This window comes from Gossypium hirsutum, chromosome A02 (assembly GCF_007990345.1).
Source record: "Gossypium hirsutum isolate 1008001.06 chromosome A02, Gossypium_hirsutum_v2.1, whole genome shotgun sequence".
Classification (NCBI taxonomy): Eukaryota; Viridiplantae; Streptophyta; class Magnoliopsida; order Malvales; family Malvaceae; genus Gossypium; species Gossypium hirsutum.
This window is the reverse complement of record NC_053425.1, coordinates 69,637,674-69,652,540: the sequence shown is the minus strand read 5'-3', so window position 1 is coordinate 69,652,540 and position 14,867 is coordinate 69,637,674.

Sequence of the window (14,867 nt, the reverse complement as noted above, 5' to 3'; positions counted from 1 at the left end):
TGAGTTCTGGTTAAGAGAGGTTAGCTTCTTGGGTCATGTGGTATCCGCATCGGGTATTCGAGTTGACCCGAGCAAAATTTCAGCCATACTTAACTGGAAGCCTCCAAGAAATATTATCGAAGTTCGGAGCTTCCTGGGGCTCGCCGGTTATTACCGACGATTTGTCAAAGGTTTCTCGATGATAGCCACACCAATGACGAAGCTACTTCAAAAGGATGTTAAGTTCGAATGGACGGAGAAATGTCAGAAAAGTTTTGATCAACTAAAAACTTATTTGACTGAAGCTCCAATTTTAGTGCAACCCGAATCAGGCAAAGAGTTTGTCATTTATAGTGACGCATCCCTACTAGGGTTGGGTTGCGTATTGATGCAAGAAGGTCGAGTGGTGGCCTATGTGTCGAGACAATTAAAGCCACATGAGAAAAATTATCCGACCCATGATCTCGAACTAGCTGCCATCGTATTCGCTTTAAAAATATGGCGACATTACTTATTTGGTGAAAAGTACCATGTATTTTCGGATCACAAAAGTCTCAAATATTTGATGACTCAAAGAGACTTAAATCTGCGACAAAGACGTTGGCTTGAGTTGTTGAAAGATTACGAGCTTGTCATTGATTACCACCCGGGAAAGGCTAATGTGGTTGCAGACGCCTTAAGCCGGAAATCACTGTTTGCTTTACGAGCGATGAATGTGCACTTGTCTGTTCTACCCGACAATGTGTTAGTAGCTGAATTAAAGGCCAAACCATTATTGATTCGTCAAATTCGTGAAGCTCAGAAAGTCGACGATGAATTGGTTGCAAAACGGGCTGAATGTGTTCCGAATATGGAATCCGAATTTCAAATTGATGATGACGATTGTTTGAGGTTCAGAAGTCGGTTGTGTGTTCCAAGAAATTCAGAACTCATTTCGATGATTCTGAACGAAGCCCATTGTAGCCGAATGTCAATTCACCCGGGGAGTACGAAAATGTACAACGATTTGAAACGTCGGTTTTGGTGGCATGGTATGAAACGAGACATCTCCGACTTTGTTTCAAGATGTTTAATATGTCAACAAGTGAAAGCGGAACATCAAGTGCCTTCAGGATTACTTCAGCCGATCATGATACCCGAGTGGAAATGGGATCGAGTCACAATGGACTTTGTGTCCGGACTGCCATTGTCGGCAAGTAAGAAGGATGCGATTTGGGTTGTTGTTGATAGACTGACTAAGTCGGCTCACTTTATCCCCGTGCGTACGGATTTTTCATTGGATAAACTAGCCGAATTGTATGTTTCTCAAATTGTGAGATTACACGGGGTACCTATTTCTATCGTGTCGGATAGAGATCCGAGATTCACCTCACGATTTTGGAAGAAATTGCAAGAAGCTTTGGGTACCAAGCTACATTTTAGCACTGCTTTTCACCCCCAAACCGATGGTCAATCCGAGCGGATAATTCAAATACTTGAGGATATGTTGAGATGTTGCATCCTCGAGTTTAGTGGTTCATGGGAACGGTATTTACCTTTGATTGAATTCGCTTACAACAATAGTTTTCAATCAAGTATTAAGATGGCACCTTACGAGGCTTTGTACGGTCGTAAATGCCGTACACCATTGTTTTGGACCGAGCTCGGTGAAAGTAAAATTTTCGGAGTTGATTTGATTAAAGATGCCAAACAGAAAGTAAAAATAATTCGTGAAAGTCTGAAGACAGCCACAGATCGTCAGAAATCGTATGCGGATTTGAAACGAAAAGACATTGAATATCAGGTGGGAGATAAAGTGTTTCTTAAAGTTTCGCCTTGAAAAAAGGTACTCAGATTTGGCCGTAAGGGCAAGTTGAGTCCGAGATTCATTGGGCCGTACGAAATCTCCGAACGAGTTGGTCCGGTTGCGTATAGATTGATTTTGCCCCCTGAACTTGAAAAGATTCACGAAGTCTTTCATGTTTCGATGCTTCGACGTTATAGATCCGATCCGTCACATGTGATTAATCCCTCAGAAGTTGAAATTCAATCTGACTTGAGTTATGAAGAAGAACCGGTTCGTATCCTAGCTCGTGAAGTGAAGGAGTTGCGAAACAAAAGGGTTCCGTTAGTAAAGGTGTTATGGCTCAAACACGGGATCGAGGAAGCTACTTGGGAAACCGAGAGCTCGATGAAAGAACGATACCCAAACCTATTTACCGGTAAGATTTTCGGGGACGAAAATTTCTTAAGTGGGGGAGAGTTGTGACAGCCCAAAATGTGACCCTAGTCGGAAATTGGTTTCGGGACCACAAAACCGAGTCATAAAAATAATTAACTGCCATATTTGAAGCTTATTATATGTATATAATGTGTGAAAATTTCATGTTTGAATTTTGTTAATTGTAAGTGAATTTTATTAAATAGGACTTGTGTGAGAAAATTTAGAAATGTGATAGGCAAATGTTAAAGTGGCCTATTGATGCATGTTAAAAATGCTTGTACTTGCATGTCAAATTGGCCAAATTCTAGATGGTGGCCGGCCATGTTATGGACTAAAGCATATTATAATTATTTTGTGTCAACATTTTATGCTAATAATTTTATGTTACAAAATGAAATAAGGAATAAGGCTAATAAAATACTAGTTAATGGGAGGAGAAACCAAAGTTTCTCCATCCTTGCTCCTCATTGCCGTACCTAGAAGAGAAAAGCTTTGAAAAATTCAGCTATGGTGGTTAGCTAAATCAAGGTAAGTTCAAGGATGATTCTTGGATTTTTAGCATTTTTTTTTAGTTAGTCATTAAGTTCTTTGCTTAACCCATGACCAAAATTTGAAATGGTGTGGTGTCTTGAGCATTCGGTTTTAGTTATTAAAGGATGAGATTGGGTTATAGTATTTATGTTTTATGAAGAAAATGTTCAAGAAATGGTTGTTGTTCATGTTATTTGGATGAAAAAGAAAATGGTAGTTAGGTGAAGTAGAGTCTAACAAATGAGCACATATGTGCATTAGTTGCTAAATGGAGAAAAATCGGCTAACAAGTTGTGTACTAAGGCCGAATATGATTTTGGATACTATTGGGCAATGTATGTGTTTTGAATTGATGGAATGGAGAGGATGCTTTAATTGTGTTATGAACAATTATATGTTAAATTAAGGTTTGCTAAGCTAGCTACTAAGGTGAAATGCAAATGTTAGCATTTTGATTTGGTAATAATCTGCTTGGGGACAGCATCAGTAAGGTGATTTTGGAAAATCGCCATAATTTGTAGGAGTTGAATTAGAAGCTGAGTAAATTATGTCATTAAAGCTTGAAGAGTCTAGTTTCTTACAAAAGAAACTATAAAAACAAAAGAGTTACCGATCTTGAGATATTTGAAGTATTGTGGGGCTGAGTCAAAACGACTACTAGATTCCCTGTTCTGTTTTTATAAAATCAGTATAAATTGTACAAAAATGGCCCTAAGATAAAATTTATGTGCTTAGACTCCTTAATGAGTCTAGTTTCAAATGAAATAAACAAGAACATATTTTGAATTCTGTACAATGAGAAATTTTATTCGTAGTGAAGGATAGTCAGTTTAGTCAAACAGTGAAACAAGGTGAACTTTAAGAAAAATCTGGTATTGTTGGGATAAACTAAAATTTTTTTAAATTTTTTGGATAATAGATAAATGAGTCTTCTGTCAAGAAAAATTTACGGCAATTGATTTGGAGTTTCATAGCTCCAGTTATAAAAACTTTAGTGACTGTTGCTCAGGAAGTCAGCTTATAGGGAAATTGTAATTATATTGTAAACATTAATGAAAATTTGCTAATGAATTATTTATTGATTTTTATAAAGCTTACTGTAATCTATGTGTGTGAAAGTCGAATCTATATATATTATATTCTGAAAGTAATACTTGAATAGTCGATTAATGACTATTTTAAAATTTGTTGAACTTAAGCTCAAGAGCAAAGGGGAACTAAATCCGATAAAGGGAAGGAAAAAGTAATTGAATAGCCATTGAAGTCGTTCGACAACATCCGAGGTAAGTCTTCGAGTAATGACCCTACTTGAATTATATTGAAATGATTAGTCATACTATGACGGATAGCCGAATGTGCATAGAGACTATGTTATAAAGCCAATTGAAATCATGCTCTTTGTGTGTGGCTATTGAGCCGAAATTGGAAAGGTTTAATAAATGTTCTGTGTTTGAGCCTTAGTAACGAAAATGAAATATGGATGTGTCATGATTGTTGATATATGTGTGCATGAGCATTTGAATGATATCCGGGCTAAGTCCCGAAGGCATTTGTGCTAGTGATTTTATCCGGGTTAAGACCCGAAGGCATTTATGCTAGTGATTTTATCCGGGTTAAGACCCGAAGGCATTTGTGCTAGTGATTTTATCCGGGCTAAGACCCGAAGGCATTTGTGCGAGTTGATATATCCGGGCTAAGACCCGAAGGCATTTGTGCGAGTTGCTAAACCCGGGTTAAGACCCGAAGGCAATTGTGCTTGTGGTTATATCCGGCTAAATTCCGAAGAAACTTGGGTTCGAAGGTGAGCGTGTTGTGCTGTAATAAATTCAATTAATACGCTCGAAAAACCCAAACGATAAGGTATGTTTGCGTGTGCATCGGAAAAGTCGATTCGTTTTAAATAGTATTCGTTCAATCGACTAACGAACTTTCGGCTTTTAGATAGGTTAATACCTTGTGTGTATATGTTGATGAAATGTGAAGTAAGTATGTTTATGAGAATGTGTATTAATAAAGTGATTCATTTAGCTATGTGAATGTAATACTTTAGTCAAAGCCGATTTCATTACTTGAAACTTACTAAGCTTTAAAATGCTTACCCCGTTGCTTTGGCTCTCTGTTTTATAGATTTGTTCGTTAGATATCGGATTCGGGATCATCGAAGTCGAAGTCATCCACACTATCAAAGCCCTTTTGGTACTCTTTTAGTTGAACTCTGGATATGGCATGTATAGGACTACCCTTTTTGTTGTGGGTCATGGACCCTTTGGATTTGTATAATTTTGGATAGCCATGCGAAAATGGCTTATATATGTTTGAGCATAATGTTATAATCATTTGGTATGGATATGGTTATTGAGAGGTGTGGATATGCTTAACAAGGATTGGCCATGGGAATGGTTAATCACTATCATAATTTGTGCTATTTATGCTAAAAGGGCTAGTTGAATCATGGAAACTATGAAATAGGTAAAGTCTACCTTAAAGGCAGATGCTGACAGCAGCAGTGATGTAGATTTAGAAAATCACTAAAAATAGTAGGAATGAAATTAAATAGTGAATAAATTATGTAAACGAACCTTGATGAATGTGTTTTCATAGGAAAGTAACAAAATGATCATATGGACAGTATGTTAAGAGATATTCAGGTTCTCGTGAGACAGGGCCAGAACGGTTTCTGGATTCCCTGTTCCGACTTTAGAAATTCATTATAAATTAACCAGAGATAATTAGGAGTCATGCCATATATGTATAGATTCCTCTCTGAGTCTAGTTTCTATAGAAACAAACGGCATCAGTATTGAAGCTCTGTACAGGGAGATATCCAAGTCGTAATGCGCAAAGGCAGTGTAGTCGATCCCTGTAACATGGGAGACTTTGACTAATAAACTGTACTAATTGGGCCAACCAAAAATTCTATAAAAAAATATGTAGATGGGACTATGAGTCTAGTTTCAGGGAAAATTTACAAAACTGATTTTTGAGTTGTGAAACTCAAGATATGATTTTTAAGGTGACAGTGAGGCAGTTAGCCAACTGCCTGGAAATTTTTAAAATGGATTGTGCAAAGAAGTGATATAAGTCTGCAAACCCCTCGTGTCCGACTCCGGCGACGGACTCGGGTACGGGGTGTTACACAAACCACTGAAACTGATTCAATTTTTGATTCAAACACTTTTGTATTCAGTATATACGCAAGGTAAGCATCGCAACGCTTTCTCACATATTTCAAAGCTAACATCGACGATATCACAACAGATAATTCACTCGACTCATCAGATTCAATTCGAAGGACTTCATTATTCTGACATTTCAATTCAATGGTCTTTCGTCTACAATTCATAACCACATCATGCAAAGTCAACCAATCCATACCCAAAATTACATCGAATTCATCAAACGGTAAAAGCATCAAATTTTTCGAAAAACAGTAACCCTGAGTCATTAATGGACAGTTCTTGCAAACTTTGTCAACAAGGACATATTTGCCTAAAGGGTTGGATAGTTTAATCACAAATTTGGTAGACTCAATAGGCAAACTATTACTAGACACTAAATTCATACATATATATGAATGAGTCGATTTCAGGATCTATTAAGGTAATTACATTAGTGTCATAAAGAGAAAATGTACCGGTGATAACATCTGGTGATGACGCATCTTCGTAAGTGTGAATAGCATAAGCTCTGGCCGGTGCTCTCGCCTCAGATATCACAACTGAATCTTTTGTCAGTCCTTTACTACTAGTCACAGTACCTGCATTTCTAGGTTGTCTCCCTTTAGCAACTATGTTACTCGATCTTTCATTCTGAAATTTATCTATCTCAACTAAATCAGGGCAACCTCAAATAAAGTGATCTAACGAACCACATTTGAAACAAGCTTTAATGTTCATCCAGCAATATCCAAAATTTCACTGTCCACACTGTTGACACTCAGGTTTATTGTTTCTCACACTACCAACACTTGACACCGAAGTAGCCTGAGCTTTAGAACTTGCATGTTGCTTCCCACGATCGCTATTAGCATATCCCACTAAAGCATTTGGATAACTATACGAATCTTGTGATTTCTTTGATGAAGATTGATAGGGTTTATTCATCGATCTTTTTCTCGAATCTCTAGCCTCAAAGGCAGCTTTTCTCTTTTCTTTGCCAAGTTCTTCGGCTTTACAAGCTCAATCAACTAACACAACAAATTCTTTTAATTCCAAAAGTCTGACTGGCAATCTGATGTCTTCGTTCAATCCATCTTCGAATCTCTTACACATAATTGCCTCAGTTGAAACAAATTCTCGAGCATACTTACTGAGTTTCACAAACTCTCGCTCATACTCAGTCATAGACATACGACCCTGTTTCAACTCTAGAAATTCTTTGCATTTTTTGTCAATAAACCATTAGTTGTTGTATTTCTTTCTGAATTCAGCTTGAAGGAATTCCCAGGTGACCCGTTCTCTCGGCATTACCGATACTAAAGTATTCCACCATTGATACATAGCGTCTCTCAAAAGTGAAACGACATATTTTAAACATTCAACTTCTGTGAAGGATAGTTTATCAAACACTCTGATAGTATTCTCGAGCCAAAACTCAGCTCTCCCAGGATCGTCATCAACAGTAGCTCTGAATTCTTCAGCCTCTATTTTGAATTTTATCAACTAGCGGCTTATTCAATCGTAAAAATTCCATACCTTGAGGAGCTACTGGAACCGGTTGGGGATTAGGTGGGGGTGGAGGTTGCTAAGCATCCGGATTAGTTTGGACATACTCAGTAAACCACTCGCTCATCATCTGGAAGAAGCTTCTTTGGCCTCACCTCCTTGACGACTTGATACGAGTATCGACTCAGATTGCGCTATTTCGTGAATGGAGGTTGGCGCATTACTTACAACATTATCAGCTATAGCTTGATTGGGATTTATTTACTATATAAAAACATGATTTAAACTATTAGGAGATATCACACTATCACAGGTTATATATGGCATGTATAGCTAGAGTCCCATATACGCTACATTAGTCCTAGAATCGACTAAATCGTAGCTCTGATACTAATAAATGTAACACCCCTCACCCGTATTCAACGTCAAAATAGGGTTACAGAGCATTACCGAACATATTATCCAATTAAACATACATTTCACATACATTTTCAAATTTCATGTAATTGCCATTCAGCATCATTCACATTGTCCCTAATACGAGCCTACAAGGCCCAAAACATGCATTAGGAGTGGTTTGGGACTAAACCGATAACTTAAAAATTTTTTGGAACACTTAGAAAAGCTTTCCAAACTACAAGGGACACACACCCGTGTGGCCCGACCGTATGTCTCACACGACCAAAGACACGCCCGTGTAGAAATTCTAAATGGGATCACATGGTTGTGTCCCAGCCCGTGTCTGACCCTGTGCAACTCTCTGACTTGGGTCACACGGCCAACCACAAGCCCGTGTGACCAGCTCGTGTGCCCTTCGAAATGGCCACACATGCCCATGTGTCAGGTCGTGTGCTAGGTCATGCCAAATCTGTATGGTATACTGACTTATGCCACAGGGCCAAGTCACATGCCTGTGTGCTAGGCTATGTGAAGCATACTGACTTGATTTTTAATTCAACACTAGGAGACACACGGCCATGTCACCTGACATTGGCAACACGAAAATATACACACTTTTTCATGCCCTTTTTAACTCAAATTCATGCAGTTTCGGTAAAATTATTGTCGAAAATTATATAATTAGTATAAAATAATTATTTTGGACTTAAATTATTAACATAATGAATTTTAAATAATTTTATAATAATTTTTGATTAATTTTGATCATTTTTGATAGATATGCACAAAGGGCGAAAATTATCTTGACAGGCACTGCTAGAAGCGTAAAACCGAGAAACAATTTTTGAAGCATCGAGATGAATTAAATTTTTAGCTAAATATGGTCCAAATTATGTGTATCAAATCATAATATAATAAATTTTAATTTTAATCCAATTTAATTTGGGTTAAATAAGTTATTTTTAATTAAATTATGAAAAGTGGCCCAGTTAAGCTGAACCAAGAGAACCGAACCGATCAAGCTTTGGGCAACCAAAAACCATCCAGAAAGCTGACCAAATCAGCTTTCTTGGCTAATTAATTGTCTTGCAAAAATGCCCTTGAAGACTTTGTCAAACTGCAAACAAACCCCTCCACTATTCATGCCTTTTTAGATTTGCCCCGCTTTAATATAGCATGTTTGAAAACTTCAAACTTGCCACATGTGTGGCTGGCCATGGGAAGGCTCTTTGTCTGCTGATTTTGGCTATTTTTAGTGGCCCTCTCACCTTATAAAAAACCCCCATTGGCTTCTCATTTCAACACATCTCAAGCATTCACATCTTTTCTATCTTCTCTCCACTTTCTCTCTTCTTTTCCATTCCAAATTCCATTGCTCTCTTGCTAATTTCTCCTCTTGGAAAAGGGGCATTCATTAGCCATTTGGAGCAGAAATTAAGTGTTCACAGCAGCCTTGGCCGACGAGGACAATGAAGAAGGAAGAACGGAGCAAACTAGTCAAGCCACGAAAAAACACTGAATTTGATTCTTGTTCCCTATCTCTTTAATTTTTTTTGTTGTTATGATAAACATATCTATGAATATTTATGTTGTTGGAATGGTTAATTTAATCAATTTAGCTTGAATTTAATTCGTGTTATGTTGATTGCATTTCGCTTGCTAAAATTGTTAAAATTGTGTTTATGTTGTTATAGGCCTCAGTAAGATGCTTGATTAAGTAAAAAATCATGACTAAGTTATTATTGCATTTCAATTGTGAGGTAGCTAATGAATTAATTATTTAAACGAATTGAAATTGTAATTAATGGACACAATACTTAATCAGTGCATGTTTAATCATTTAAGGTAGCTGAGGGTTAAATTAGCAACGGTGTCTGACGATAAAATTGCCTTGCATAACTTGCAAGATTATTGTGATTAAATTGTTTCAAGGTAGGGATAGTTTGTTACCTCATGTAGTCTTTTATGTGCCTATTAGATTTAATTAATTGTTTGAATTGACATAGGGATATGTACAAGAGATTATTTCGATTTAATAAGTATGTATGTGCAATAACATATTTGTCTATTAAAGATTTGTTTAATCGGTTGAATTGACATAGGGATATAGTCAAGAGATGAATGGATTTTGGTAGGTGAGTATGTTCATAAGTTAGCAAATTATCGAGTTGCCGTGAATTTATTCGTAACAATATAAACATGAGTTTAATAATTCTAAGTTAAGAAATGTAATTGATCTAACACAATTATGTCATCTTGATTAAAATAGTATTTTGAATTCGTGCATTTGAGATTTATTTATTTAGTTTACTTAGTTTAAAATCTTAGTTTTTAATCACCCTCTTCAAAAAAAAATATTTTTCTTCACCAAAGTGTTTTAAATAGCATTTATAAATAATTCTTTTCACAGTCCCTGAGGGTACGATAACTCGATATTTACTTGTCACTTTATTACTTGTAGCGATTGTGTACACTTGCACATTTCCATCGTTCTATCCGTGTATCACACACGGCTAAGACACACGCCCGTGTCTCTACCCATTTGGAAAAAATAGACTATTTACCAAGCCATTTTGCAACCCAAATTTGCACACACCTATACCAACTCAATTGGCACAAAAACATGGCATATATAAACATTTAAACCAACTAAATCAAGCCTAATTCATTCTAGTTCTATAACATCATCCACAATACACATAAATAACAAAATAGACCATTCTATTTATACCAAATTCACATTCACATTTCAACTAAATGGACACTTTCAAACATGCATCATTATGCCTAAACTCACAAGCATATAACTTCTCAAAAATCAACCATTCACCACAAGGATTAGCATAACAATTATCAACACAAGAAAAAGGCCATTTACATATATATACACACAACCAAATCAACCAAAATAAGCCAACTCTCATAGCTACGCTCAAAACCAAATACTTAACACTTACAAGCCATTTCAAATGACCAAAATCATTACCAAGCTATATATCAAAATGACCATAATCCTATACATGCCATATATTCAAAAACATAGATTCAAAAGTACTAAAGTTGATGCTCGATAGTGTGATACGATCTTCGACGACTCTCAATCCGAGCTAGTTTCGATATTCACTATAAAACACAGGAAAATAAACAGAGTAAGCTATAAAGCTTAGTAAGCTCGTATGCTAAGTAAGTAAAACTTACCAACCAACAATTCAATAACATAAACATCATATAATGCAATTTAAATTTGAATTATAACTTAACACATGAATTCAATCCAAATATTAAAACAATTTCCATCAACATCTTCGATTCGATGATCGTATAGTTCACGTACATACCTGTACAAGCTCTCAATCTCATACTCATTCATATCTTACATTTACCCTTTGAACCATTTAGAATACTGTCGCATACTCGGGAAACACGCAGCCTAAGTGCCACATATATATAGCTGAAGCTATCTCAATCTCATATCACATATAATGCTCACTTTCGAGCTATCAACGGGTCTGCTCACACAAGCTGACGGTCATGACAAAGCTACACGGTGCTGCTCACACAAGCTGACGAGTATCTGCAACACATGCTAGATAACTCAGCCAATGGTAGGACGTACGGACCAGCACCCAAATCACATAATCCCTAATGACATGTCATTTGTATCCTAATCTATTGCTAAGGTTCAGTCGGGATTTCTCGTAGTCGAATCGTCGTCTAACATATCTGCAAGGTCATATTCACAATTTATGCAATATTTTGGTATTTAAAACATAAATATAACAATGCTTATTACATGTGAACTTACCTCAGTCGCTAAAACGGCAGAATAAATCAACTATTGCGATACTTTATTTTTCTCCCGATCTAAACCCAGATTTCCTTTTCTTGATCTATATAATATCAAATTTAGTTTATTTAATCATCAATCTATTCAATTTAGTCCAAAATATACATTATAGCAACTTTAAACTTTTGCCCCTAACATTTCAACATTTTTACAATTTAGTCCTTATCTCATAAAAATTTAAATTCATTCCATTCAACCTATACCCATGTTAGACGAATTTCAAATAAGTCCCTAGTAGCCCATATTTTTCATTTATTTCACAATTTAACCACAAAATTTAAACATTTCTCAATTTAATCCCTAAATGACAATTTTGTCAAAAATCACTTTTCAAATGTTGTTTATCTAACAACAAGCATACATTTTCTACCATTAAACATCAAAAAACATGATATTTCATCAATGACAAAACCATAAACCTTTAAAAAGTTTGCAAAATAGTTTCTGGGCTAGCTAGATTAAGCTGCAATGATCTCAAAAACATAAAAATCATAAAAAAGGGGACAAAAATCGTACCTTAATGAGCTATATATGTTTAGTCGAATGAAAACCCTAAGAATGGCTTTCTTCTCCCTAGAAAACAGTTGAAGACGATGACTGAAAAGATGATAATTTTTTTATTTCATTTAATTATTCTTTATTAACTAAATTACAAAATTAACCTTATTCATAAACCATTAAAATCCCTTAAATAATGGCCATATTTCTCCACTTATTTTAACAAGGTACAATTACCATATAAGGACCTCCATTATTTAATTTCATAGTCATTTAATACCTTTAGCAAATAGAGCACAAGTTTTACACTTTACGCGATTTAGTCCTTTTTATCAAATTAAGCATTCAAACAATAAAATTTCTTAACAAAAAATTCACACAAACATAATATCATGCTCTAAAAATTAAAATTTTTATTATTTTAACTTCGGATTTGTGGTCCCGAAACTACTTATTACAAGCTATTCGGTAATTTTCTCTTTTCTTTAGTTTTTCACTCGTTCAAGATCTAAAATAATAATTTTATTCAATTTACTAATTCTAACAGAAAAATTAATTAATATTATGCAATTAAGTCATTTTTGACATTTTACAAAATTGCCCTCAACATTTCACTTTTATTCAATGTAGTCCTTAAGCCCCAAACATGCAAATTAACCAATTTTATTTAAAACCCACCTTGAACGATTAATCAAAGGTCTCTATACAGCCTCTATTTGCAATTAGTTCACACCAAGTACAAATAGTTTTACCACTTTAATAATTTAGTCCTTAACGTTAAAATCGTCAAAAACTACTTTATAAAATAGTACTAACTAACAACAAAACTCAATAATCTTTCATAACACTTCATGAACAACTTAAACTCATCAACGGCATAATCCAAAATATTTAACAATTTTACAAATTAGTCCTCGAGTTATCTAAATTAAGCTAATACGAGTTCAAGAATATAAAAATTACTAAAAACGGTAAGGTTTGCTTACCAAATGAAACAGCCTAAGCTTGGCCGAATGCTTCCTAGCTTCAACCATGGTGTTTCGGGCTTTTTGGAAGAAGAAAAAAGAAAAATCACCTTTGTCGAAACCATTTTTTTATTTTGAAAAAAAAGGGATCGACTTTTAAAACAAAATGTGGAGTCGCCACCAATCCTTTTGTTTAGGTGTGATTGGATCACCCAATAAAACATTTCACTCCATTTAAATCAATTTTGGCCTACGTAAATTTGAGAAAATGGGTTCGGGATCCAGTTACGTATGAGGAAGGATTAGCACCCTCATTACGCCCAAAATTGGTACCAAATTGATTAAGTACTGTCATTATATCTAAGATTTAAAAATATTTTGAAATATGGTTCCTTTTAAAACATTTGAATGGCTCAAGTTGGTCGTCAAAATTCTCTTGTTTCAAAGGAATACAGCATCACATCCAGCATGATAGGACACGATCCTTTATATCTTCGAAACCACGATTAATTTTTGACTTCCAAAAGCTCATACGTTGAAAATTACAAAAGGATGCCCAATTATTTAGTCCAATGAAAAATCGAAACCTAGCACAGTAGGGCACGATTCCTCAAATTTCCAAACATTGAACATCGCCTTGTTTTAGAGTTTAGAAAACACGAGTGAAATTCTAAAGGAATATTTGATTATTTTGAACAAACGAGAAATCGAAACTCAGCACGATAGGGCACGAGTCCCCTAATTTCCAAGCATCAAACATTGCCTTCGTTTTAAGGAATTTTTAAATGAATAATTGTAAAACTAGCTCAAAACGCATTAGGTTGCCTTGAGATAAAATGAAATAATTAATTTTAAAACAAAAAGTTGAAAATTACAAAGCAACACTTGTGAACGAAAGGCTAAATTATAAACACGGGACAATACACATGAATAATATATTCTTCTAATGAATGAAAATATTATAGACATGAAAATAAAAGAGCAAATTTACAGACATAAAATAACAATAAGCTCACATCCACCATTAATAATCAAGATAGTGAAAACTAGGAAATACAGCTAATTAAAGAACATATCAAAATAAAGCTATAGCAAGCTTTCAAATATATATAGATGAAATTAATAAAGTAACATCAGGGATTAATTGACAATATGAAATAATAACATATGAAACAATACGAAAAACCAAAAAACCCCGCATGGTATACACAGCAATATGAAAACTAGGAGTCAATACCAAATAATTCAAAAACCATATGCAAAATTTACAAATGAATAACACATGTTTAAATTTAAAATGATTTGTATGGATAAAAATACTATATAAATAATTATTAAAATAAATGTTATAAAAAAAATTTGAATCAAATAATATGTAAAATATTTTAAAAGATGATACATCTATTTTAAATTGACAATATGCATACAATAATAAAAAATTTTAAATAACATATAAAATATGTAAGATTTTTAAATAGTTGAAATATTCAATAAAATATGCTTAGGGAATCAGCTACATACATAATAGGTTTTGAAAAACATATATATATATAAATTTAAAAGTAATTATATGTAAAAATAATATGGATTTAATAATGTATATAAGGTCAAATTAATTTTACCAGGAATTATATACGTATAAATATATGTAAAAACATTTAAATGAAGTATTATACAAGATGTTAAAATCATATGATATATGAAAAAACTTCAAAATAATGATTTTATAAAAACAAAATAAATTACTAAAGCAACTCAACACATATATAAAAAACATTAAG